Genomic DNA, 11,337 nt, shown 5'->3' with positions numbered 1-11,337 from the left:
TCTTCTTCTTCATGTTTAGCCGTGACCTCACACGTGGAAGTAGACCACCAGATCCGTACTGTCTCCGGGTTACATTGCGGTACGATTGAACTCAAACGGCGAATAATTTTCAATTTTCCACAAGCATGCCGAGTCGATGCGTCCTTGGTGGTTACAGTAATACAAACCGAGATGGTTTCATGTTCCACCAATGGCAGAAAGACCTCGAGTTTGCCAGAAATTGGATGAGGTTTGTCCGAAATACCTGAGTGTGCAACGGGCTGACCAAATGTTTGCTTTTGTGCTTGGAACACGTTACAGAGCACTGTTATGAAACCACAGAGGTGGCTAGATCTTGTGGTTGTCCACCACGATTGAGAGAGGCTGCCATCCCCATGATGAGGCGGAAGAAACAGCCATCGCTCAAAACTGTAATAACATCTCTACCCAGCTACCAGCACATGTACATGGATGATTTGAGTGGTGAATCAAACACCTGTTGTCATTGACTGGCAGTTACCACAAGAGCACCTTAAAATAATTATCTATTATCAACACAAATCTCTACAAATCAAATGAACCACCATCTATGTATTGTGGAGAGAAAGTCTCGTGGTATCATCATCTACTCCTCTGAGAGGATTTGACTGAGGATGCTAAAAGTTTCAAGGTCCCCCACCCCCCTCGACAATCACCCTGACAATCCCCACTACCATCCCACATCCTCCTTCACCATCCGCCAAAAATCCCCCATCAACTATCACCTCCACAATACCCATCACCATCCCACACCCTCCACCGTCCCACCACAACCATCACACCACCATTCCACACACCCCTCCACCATCCCCAGATCATCTCACATCAACCATCACCCCACTATACCCACCACCATCCCACCCCCCCACCATCCCCCTTCCCCATCACCTTCACAATACCCCATCACCCTCATGATACCACCAACACCATCCTACATCCCTCCACCCTCCTCCCCTGTCCACAATCCCCCATCCACTGGGGAGGGACAGACACCTTACGGACATGACAGTGGGACACAACAAGGACACAAATGGTGTCCTGGGAAAGTATGAAATGGGACGATACCGTAACATACAAGACACCTGGTCAGTCTGCGATGGTGGGACAAAGCATTCATCGCCAATTTTGTCGGTGGCGTCCGAGTGTGCCTGGGCAGTGTCCATGCTGTCGGGCGATGACGGGTATTTCAGTCCGAGTAATATATGAACCGATTTATCAATTAATACAAAATTCCTCCCTTATAAACCATGAATTGGATGGAAAATCAAACCATACCGAGCTGAAGCAATCATGTGACCCACGTTTTCATCTTCAAAAACACTTTTGCCTTCTTCCTCTGAATTGCTCGCACAAGGCTCAAATTGATATGGCTCCAACAATCCCCCTGAAAGCGTTTATATCACTAATTTTGTGTCTCTTACCGTTCCTTCAAAAGCCCACGTAGGCCTCAGTCACATTTGCTCTACGGCGAGGATAAGGCGGCCGTATGCCCTCTGAATTGACAGAAACATGCGGCGGCCGCAGAGAAACTGAGGTGGCCTCAGGGTGGCCCTAAGCTGTTTGGCTATATTTTACAGGCCGTAGGGTCGCCGTGGAATGAAATCGCGGAGTTATAACTTTTTTTCATTTCTATGCTCGCCGTAGCAATTCGACAAGCCAAGCTACGACGTAGATGTGTTCCACGTCGACCGTACATAGGGCGTGCGGTGGGCTTGCGTTTTCCGTGTGGCTGCCGTAAGCTCTTCTCAATGAAAAATGCATTTTCCCAACCCCCAAAAAATTACGGCGGCCGCACTATTTACACGGTCGCCATACAGTGGCCTTGCGGTCTGTGTGACTACCTGTGGGCAACGCAAGGTCGACACACGGTTCCCCTACGTCCGCCGTGTACCTACGTATGGCCTCCGTGGCAGTCTGCGTCGACCGTGCGTCACCACTAGAGATCGGAGTATAGGTGTTTGCCTCTACACAGTGGTGCACCCAGAATCCGAATTTAATTCGTTCCAGGAGGCTGTTCGGATTGCAAAAAGTTCGGATTCAAAAAATATTTTCCCAATAAGAAATAATGGAAAGTGAATTAATCCGTTTGTGGACCCAAAGAAAACCCACTTTCAAGACACTTTAAACTGAAATTCCCCATGTTTAAGGTAAAATAGGATGAGTAAATGACCTTCGGTGGCGGTGTATTGTATGTAAACTGGTACAATCGACACATCCAAAGGCCCACACAGGCTCGAGCTCCGCTCCGGCCTGGGTTTCGATCGCTCGCCCACTTTGCGAGAGCACTGCCCCCAGGGCAACTCATCAAATATGATGCCCCCAGAACCACAATCACTTTCATCAAACGCATTGGGCTGACGTAATCATGGATATTCGAAATTACAACCGGTTTTGCTGTGAAATTCAATCCTTGCCCGACAGTCCGTCACACCACGTGATCGGATTGCTTTTTTGTTAATAATTAAAACACAAGATGATTTAAAAAAAAATGAAGGTGAAAACACGAGGTAAGGCCTAAAGGCGCTGTCACACCTTGACGATTTAGCCAGCAATGGCAACGTATAAAAATGTATGTAAAACGTTGGCGTATGCTGAAATTTTGATGTTTTTTTTTAAGTTTTGGTCGTATTCATAACGTGTTGGTCGTATGCATAACGCATTAGTAACGGTCACAGAACGTTTCGTTGTCTTGTAGATAACTTATACCAATGAATGCTTAGCCTGTTGTCGGTGTTCAAAACCTATGCCCAATGATAGTTTAACTTAGGCATAGCGCGCTGCACGTATCGCCGACGAACTTGTGGCGTAGCCTGTTAAAAACCTGCCGCACGCCGATTTAAATCACAACCGCCTGAAAATTGGAAGTGTCAACATCGCAGTCACCTTGACGATTTAGCCAGCGTCTGCCGACCTATGAAAAATGTGTCGAAAACGCTGGCACACGTGAATACGGTATGGATAAGTTCTGTATACGTTAAGAGCACGCTGAAAAACGATGAAGTACGCTGTCATATTTCGTGGTACGTTTAGTACGTCGTGAAATTTCAAGCATGCTGAAAATTTTACGACGGACTCGCCGTATGACTCACACATTCCGCTATGCTGGGAATAAGTTGTTGGCACGATATGCGATCGTTGACACACGTCGACACAAGTTCCTTGTAAAGGCCCAGTCACACCTTGACGTTTTAGCCAACGTATGCCGATTTTTGAAATTTTTTTCTAAAACGCTGGCACACGTTGAATACGTTATGGGTAAGTTTTGATAACATTGAGAGCACGCTGAAAAACACTGCCATACGTCGTTGTACGTTGGCTTTAAACGTTGTACTTTTCGGTTGTCCTCAAATTTTTGCATGCTTGAAATTTCACGACGTATGCCGGCGTATGACTCTCACGCTCCGCTACGCTGGCCACAAGTTGTATGCACGGTCTGCGATCGTTGACAGACGTCAACACATGCTACTTATAAGTTGAGACACGCCGAGCTAATGTTTAGCGTACCCGAAACTTATTTCTAACCTATGATTAATGTGTTGTTGGCACGTTACGCGATCGGTGCCACACATCGACAGACGTTACTTTTAAGTAACTCATAGGCTGAAAGACGTCGGTATAATGGATCGTCCTTGCGTCAGCGTCCACGGCCACGGCCAGGACACTTATTTGCAGCAGTCTTCAAACTTTTCTTCGGCATGACGAGGATGTTCACACTTCGATGTCTAGCTTGGCGATGATTCCAATTGTCCATCGGCAGCGTCTATTTAAAATAGTCGAGTTTGAGCGTTTTAACACGTTCAGAAGAAACGCTTCAAATTTCCAAACCCCAGCGTCAAAAAACAAAGGTGAGTGACAGCAATTTAAATCGTTCATTGTAAACAATGAAAATAGCTGAGTGGTACCGTTTAAAAGTCGTTGAGTGTAAAAAAAATCCAATTGTTGAGCGCAAGCGTCTACTTTCAATAGTGGAGATGCAGCCATTTAAATAGTTGAGTGGCAGCCTATGAATAGCAAACCCCACGTCACCGGCAAAGATAAACTGCCGCATGATATGGATAAGTTAGGCTATCATTGGGCATAGTTTGTGAACGCCGGCTACACGATAATTATTCGTTGGTATACCGTATCTATAAGTTATCGAAGCGCTCTATGCACATTATTAGTTCATTGTGCATTTGTCCAACCAAGCTGTTAGGGTTTTTAGCCGCGAAGAACTTCGAACAATGGAGCAAAGATGTCTCCTTCCCGTGGACACGCGGACGCAAGGAGGATCCATCATAACCCACACCCTCCCCCTCACACTCACCTACTACTTAACTGCCAACATGAACAAACTACTACTAATACTGATACTGATACTGATAGTGTTACTGCTGACATGGACATCGACTCAAAAAGGACTCGAAAACACTGTTGGGTTCCCCTTTTATGAACACCATTTTTATATACCGATTCCCAAAATCGCTGGGAGCACGTCTTTATATGGCAGTTGTAAGTTAGAAACACGTTCATTTATTTTTTTTGTCGACCGGAAGACGTCATTGGAATACGTCTACATACGTCGATGTGTGTTGGGACTACGTAAAGAATTGGTTCAAAGCACGTCAAACATAAGTTAGAAATAAGTTTCGTGTAAAAAAGACATTACCGCGACGTGTTTTGACTTATGAGTAGCTTATAAGTAGCCTTTGTGGACGTGTGTAAGCGTCCGCATATCGTGTGTAAAACTTATCCCCATCACATGCGGAACGTGTGTCATACGCCAAGTACGTCGTAAAATTTTGAACATGTTTAAAATTAATTGACGTACTCTACTTACTACGACGTATGATAGCGTACTTTAGCGTTCTACTCACGTATACCAAACTTACTCATACCGTATTTGACGTGCCCCAACGTTTTAGACACATTTTTCTAAGGTCGGCATACGCTGGCAAGATCGCCAAGGTGTGACCGCGATGTTGTCACTTCCATTTCTACGGCAGTTATGATTTGAATCGTTGTGCGTCAGCCTTTTAATAGGCTACGTCACGACATCGTCGGCGATGCGTGCAACACGCTATGCCTAAGTTAGACTATCGTTGGGCATCGGTTGTGTAGGCCAACAACAGGTTCAGCATTCGTTGGTATAAGTTATCTATAACACAATGAAACGTTCTGTGTCCGTTACCAATGCGTTACACATAAGACCAAGTCACTATGAATACGTCCGAATCTTTAAAAAAAAAACATCAAAAGTTCAACGTAAGCCAGCGTTTTACATACATTTTAATACGTTGCCATCGCTGGCTAAAACGTCAAGGTGTGACTGGGCCTTAAGTTACTCAAAAGTCGAAACGCGTCGAGGTAATGTTAAACATAACCGAAACTTATTTTCTCCGTCAAGGCACATTTTCTTTTTTTCTCCTTGGCTCCGTGAAGGCACGTGATGAAATATCTGAAGTTGTTGTTGTTGTTGTTGGTTTTTTTTTATTTATTTTTTTTCGTCTCACGAATTTTAAAATACTAGCCAAAACCCCGTCACAGACGGAGCACAAAATTGGTCCTTCAATATTAATATAAAGTATAGATAGAAGATACAATGTTTCTTGTTACATTTTTTGTGTCAAATTCACATTCTGAGGTAATCAACATGTGCACAAGAGGGTTTTACATTGCAGACGCTATTTTCCAGGAGTGGAATTACACCTCTCAGCGGTAATGGTCTGTCGACGACAGACGTAATGACGTCAGCGAATGACCAATGATGTTATGACGTCCTTACGCCTCTCAGCGGTGACGTCACACATCGCCATGTAAACGAATGTAAAACGAAAAGTGTTTATTCTGCTTCAGAGTTGAAGGTTGACTATTTCCACTATGTGCGATGCACTCTTACAGGTACGAAGTTTCTTTCAGTCCAGGTCACAGTACCGAGAAAAACGTGACGCGACCGCGAGGAGGAGCACAAAATTGGTCCTTCAGTATTAATATATCGATATTCGGACATTTGCTTTTAAGTTTCGACGTCGACGTGATAATATCCTCAAACAGAAAATATTCACAGAGGAGGAACTAAGAATAAGACATGAGCAAACTGAAGAGGCAATCGGACGTGATGTAACTGCACGTGACGAAATATCGGAAGTTATTGTTGTTTTTTTTTTTAAACGCTGCCAATACGCCATTATACGGTAGCTGTAAATTAGAAACACGTTCAGCAAGTTCTGTGGTCGTCCGGAAGACGTCAATCAAATATGTCTACATACGTCAATATGCGTTGGAGGTACGTTACACATAGGTTCAAAGTACGTTACTCATAGGTTAGAAATAAGTTTTGGGTACGCTAAGCATTACCTCGACGTGTTTCAGCTTATGAGTAACTTACAAGTAATGTGCCTTGACGTGTGTCAACGATCGCATAACGTGCCTCGACGTGTGTGCAACGATCATGTAACGTGCCTACAACATGTTACTCAGGTTATAAATAAGTTTCGGGAACGCTAATCATTACCTCGACGTGTTTCGACTTATGAGTAACTTACAAGTAACGTGTGTCAACGATCGCATAACCTGCCTACAACTTATGGCAAGCGTAGCGGAACGTGTGAGTCATACGCTGGCATACGTCGTAAAATTTCAAGCATGCTAAAATTTGAGGACAACAATGAAAGCCAGCGTACTACGACGTCTGGCAGTGTTTTTCAGTGTGGTCTTAACGTATACAAACTTACCCATAACGTATTTGACCTGTGCTGGCGTTTTAGCCCAATTTTGGTCATTTTTAGCACAAAATGTACGGACACTCGCAATTATAAAGCGGCCGCAGTATTTCCACGGTCACACAATGTAGCAGTCACACATGTTTTTATTTTTCGGGTAGCTGCACGGCGTGTTTATAAATTGTGGAGACCGAAAACGTGGGGGTGCCGTAATTTTTTGGGGGTTGGGAAAATTCATTTTTCATTAAGAAGAGCTTACGGCAGCTGCACGGAAAACGCAAGCCCACTGTACGCCCTACGTACGGTCGACGTGGAACACATCTACGTCATAGCTTGGCTTTGTCGAATTGCTACAGCGAACGTAGAAATGAAAAAAAGTTATAACTCCGCAGTTATAATTCCACGGTGCCCCTACAGCCTGTAAAATATAGCCAAATGGTGTAGGGCCACTCTCAGGCCACCTCAGTTTCTCTGCGGCTGCCGCACGTTTCTGTCAGTTCAGAGGGCGTACGACCGCCTTATCCTCGCCGTAGAGCAAATGTGACTGAGTACTTCCACCAACGAACTGAATGAACAAAGCGCGAAGATGCGGGTCGAACAGGTGGGGGAGACACGTGAACAAACATCAACGCAATGTTATGTTCGGTTTTTTAAAATGTATTGGGTTTTTAGGGCCAAACTTTCTCGAAAAAATTGTTCGGATTCCAATTTGTTCAAACAGCTTAGCCGTTTGGATTCTGGGGGCACCACGGTATATTATAGTTATAGTATATTCAGTTATATATACTGGTATATTTTTTATTTCAGTAAAAAAAAAGGACTGGTATATATACCCACTCGTTACCGTCCGTCTGGCCGCACGTTCGCCTTAGGGCCCCCCTCCGGTCGCCTTGCGGGCACCTTGAGGTCTCCTTGCATCTGCCTTGAAAATTATATTGCCACCGCAGGGACGCCCCAAGGTCACCGTGCGACATCAAATCAAAGACCGTACGGCACCCCAACGTTTTCGGTCTCCACAATTTATAAACACGCTGTGCGGCTACCCGAAAAATAAAAACATATGTGACTGCTACGTTGTGTGACCGTGGAAATACTGCGGCCACCGTAGAATTGCGAGTGGCCGCAGATTTTGGAGACATCACGGCCGCCGTGGCAAATGTGACCTTGGCCTAACCAGTTTCAACATTCTGAGAACCATCAGAGTTGCCAATGACGGTGGAATCTGTATCGGAATTCAAGCCTGACATGCACCATTTCTCTATGTAAGCCGCCGTTCGAATCAATATGGCTTCCAGATGACTTTTGCCTTCTTCCTCTGAATTTCTCGCACAAGGCTCAAATTTATATGGCTCCAACAATCCCCCTGAAAGCGTTTCCATCACTAATTTTGTCTCTTACCGTTCCTATCCTTCAAAATCCCACGAACCAGTTTTAACATTCTGAGAACCATCAGAGTTGCCAATGACAGTGGAATCAGTATCAGAATCCGAGCTTGACATGCACTGTTTCTCTATGTAAGCCGCCGTTCGAATCAATATGGCTTCCAGATGTGACGTCAGTGGCGAAATCGAAAATCGACACTCTTGGGATTTTTTTCAAAACTTTGTTGAATGGCAAAAAAATTTCAACTTTTTTTTCCCCTTCAAATTCGACCATGATTTATGATTTTCAATGGTTTTCAGAAAAGAAAAAAAAATGCATTTGGATTCCCCTTTAAACCTGTCAAACGCTGGGTTTGAATCCCACCCAGCTGTAAACTGTCACCCTGGTGTTTCACAAGTAGGGTCACGTAATGCTTGCGCTGTCCAAGGATGAATGTAAAACTGGGTGTCTCGTCTGCCGGTATTAGTTGCTGGTCTGCCAGCATCCCAGGATGTCCTTCGCGAAAAGGTAGGCGAGCTTTCACCGGCACCATGAAAAAAAATTATTAATTCCTGTCTCGACTGTGGATAGCAAGTGGTTTGGTCTTGCTGGAGGCTTCTCGAGACCGAGTGACACCGCTTGCCATCTTCGAATGTGGTTTCTGTCTTGGTAGTAGTTTCTGCACAACAAAGAGATTGACCAGGTAGCTTGCATGGTTCATGTGAATGGACTTCTTCGGTTTTGAAGGGAAGTCAACACACAACAGGATGGAAAGGATGCTGTAAAGTTTAAATAGAAAAAACATTGGCAATGCCATAATTATCAAAAGAAGAAGGTTTTGTTTCAGTTTGTTGACGTTTTATCATCTTCAATTCGATTTCTCTCCTCCTTTTGACATGTTCCCATTAAGTTGGGGCTTGGTGGCCTATGTACTGTGTACACTTGCTACAAATTTTCTCCTGAACCAATTGTCAGGGCCTGATGTTTCACAAAAGCTGGGAGGAATTCGGAATTTTGCCAGAGTGATGGTGATAACTCGTCCACACTTTGTCAAAAGAAACCATGGGATTTTTAACGTCCACTTACTAATGCTGGCAGACAAGTTCCCAAGCTGAACGTCCATCTGAAGGATGGCACACTTTGTGATGCAACGCTGTCTGCAAAGTACCAAACCAACAGTTTATAATCGGGTCGGGAATTAAACCCTGACTTAAACAACGTTCAAGAATAAAGAACTAGTTTTATGAGTGAAGGTTAGTGTCGGTCTGCATCGGTGGATAGGAAGAACAACGGATGGAGTCAACCAGACATTGATTGAGGAGAGCAAACCACCGTGGGAAGCTCGAAGCCGCCAACGTTTTGGGAATTAACCCTTCATCAGATCTTTTCTCTTTAATTTATTTACTCTGAAATGTCAGCTTCTCCTTGGTTCCCACGAAAGTTAGCATACCTCGATCAACATCCTGTTGATTTTATCCATTCGACACAATCCTGTTGGCCCATTTTCAATTAAAACTACAGTGAAGTTGATTGCGTGCCATCGCAAATCCCCATGCTTCCCACCTGAAGCAATGTTGAAAGATGGCAAAAAGTTCTACCTGGAATGACCAAATATCAAATTTTGAGTTTAATTTTTTTTCTCTCCTCATTTTGACCCCCGTGACCCAAAGTCCCTGCCACCTGGGGCATGAACCTGGGGTGAAATCAAAAAAATTGTAACATACGAGGTCTGTCTAAAAAGTAATGGGACTGACTTCACAGAAATTGTGTTCCAAAACATATATTGGAATCACAGCTTGTCCCCTTCAAAATAGTTTCCCTCCAGTCTCACACACTTGTCCATCCTCTTCTTCCACGTTTCGATGCACCCCCGGAAGGTTTCTTCTGAAATCCCCCGGAGCTCCGTCATCACGGCCCTTTTGGTGGCCTCCACATCAGGAAATCGGGTCCCCTTGATCACCCCCTTGAGCTTGGGGAAAAGAAAAAAATCACAAGGGGCCAAGCCTGGCGAATACAGGGGTTGCTCCAGTGTTGGCATGTTCCTCTCCGCCAGAAACTGTCAGATGCTCAGGGCACTGTGAGCAGGGGCATTGTCATGGTGGAGCAACCAGGCGTTGTTCTCCCACAGATCCCTCTTGTCCCGGACTGATCTCATGAGGCGCCGAAGGATCTCCTTGTACAGGTATTGATTCACTGTTTGACCCTGTGGTAGAAACTCGAAGTGGACGACGCCCTTGATGTCAAAAAACGCAATGAGCATCACCTTGACCTTCGACTTCGACATCCTTGCTTTCTTTTGTCCTGGCCATGCCGGACTTTTCCACTGACGACTCTACCATTTGGTCTCGGGATCGTATTCGAATCCATGATTCATCGCCAGTCATGACTCTCCCGAGCAGGTCTGGATCAACCTCGAGGCGCTCGATAATGTCTTGACATACGGTGACTCTTTGCTGTTTCTGGTACTCGGACAACAGCTTGGGGACCATCTTTGCACACACCTTGTGCATTTCGAGATTTTCAGTGATGATGTTCCAGACAATGTCCTTGTTGATGGACAGTTTCTCAGCAATCATTCGCACCAGACAGACACAGACAGAACCGATTACAATATGACAAACCCCTTTTCAATAAAGCGTGAGGATAACTACAATCACACAAAGAAAACGATGCAATAAAATGATTTTGAAAATACTTTACGAAACGCTGAAAATGATCAAAATTCATGAAGAAATGCCTTTCATTGGAAAACAAAAAACAATCACAGCCCATTTTGCGAGAATTAGCTTCTAACCTTTGCTTGCCATGACCACCAATGTCTCATTAAGTTTTCCCTTCTTTCTACGATTACGTTTCAAACCCGAAGTCGGCAAGCTGGGTTTGAAGCCCGACGCATGCCCATCTCATCGTTAAGAGTAGCCAGGCATGAAATAATGGATGGAACTTCAACAGTCGCCACTTTGATCGCACCGTGGTTCAGTCCGACGTCTGTCAAATCAACAATCCACTATGGCTGAACGTCTTCAGGTTTTGGAAAATCTTATCAGTCTCAAAAATATTTCAGGTTGGCCCGTGAGCATTCCCATCTCAAGCTTTGGCGGATACCATGAGGGCTTGTCCATCATCTACCGATGGAGACGATGCAATTCACGTCAAAATACCGACGTCTATTTGGGTCTTTGTCCTGCACGCGATTTGTGTACACGTACCATTACGAGCCGTACATCACCCGTGGGTCCAATTTCTCTTATAACGT

General features: G+C 44.7%; 1 protein-coding gene across 2 annotated transcripts in view; it reads right to left on the bottom strand.

The window, feature by feature from the left end:
• LOC147031009 (unconventional myosin-X-like) overlaps positions 1 to 11,337 on the bottom strand; it is a 265,336-nt gene that overhangs the window by 61,537 nt on the left and 192,462 nt on the right. The gene's annotated exons all lie outside the window — the stretch shown is intronic.

Source organism: Eptatretus burgeri, chromosome 3, assembly GCF_056783735.1.
Source record: "Eptatretus burgeri isolate ZD-2024b chromosome 3, Ebu_testis_v1, whole genome shotgun sequence".
Taxonomy (NCBI): Eukaryota; Metazoa; Chordata; class Myxini; order Myxiniformes; family Myxinidae; genus Eptatretus; species Eptatretus burgeri.
The sequence above is the reverse complement of the archived record's forward strand: the minus strand, read 5'-3'. Positions and strand labels throughout refer to the sequence as shown.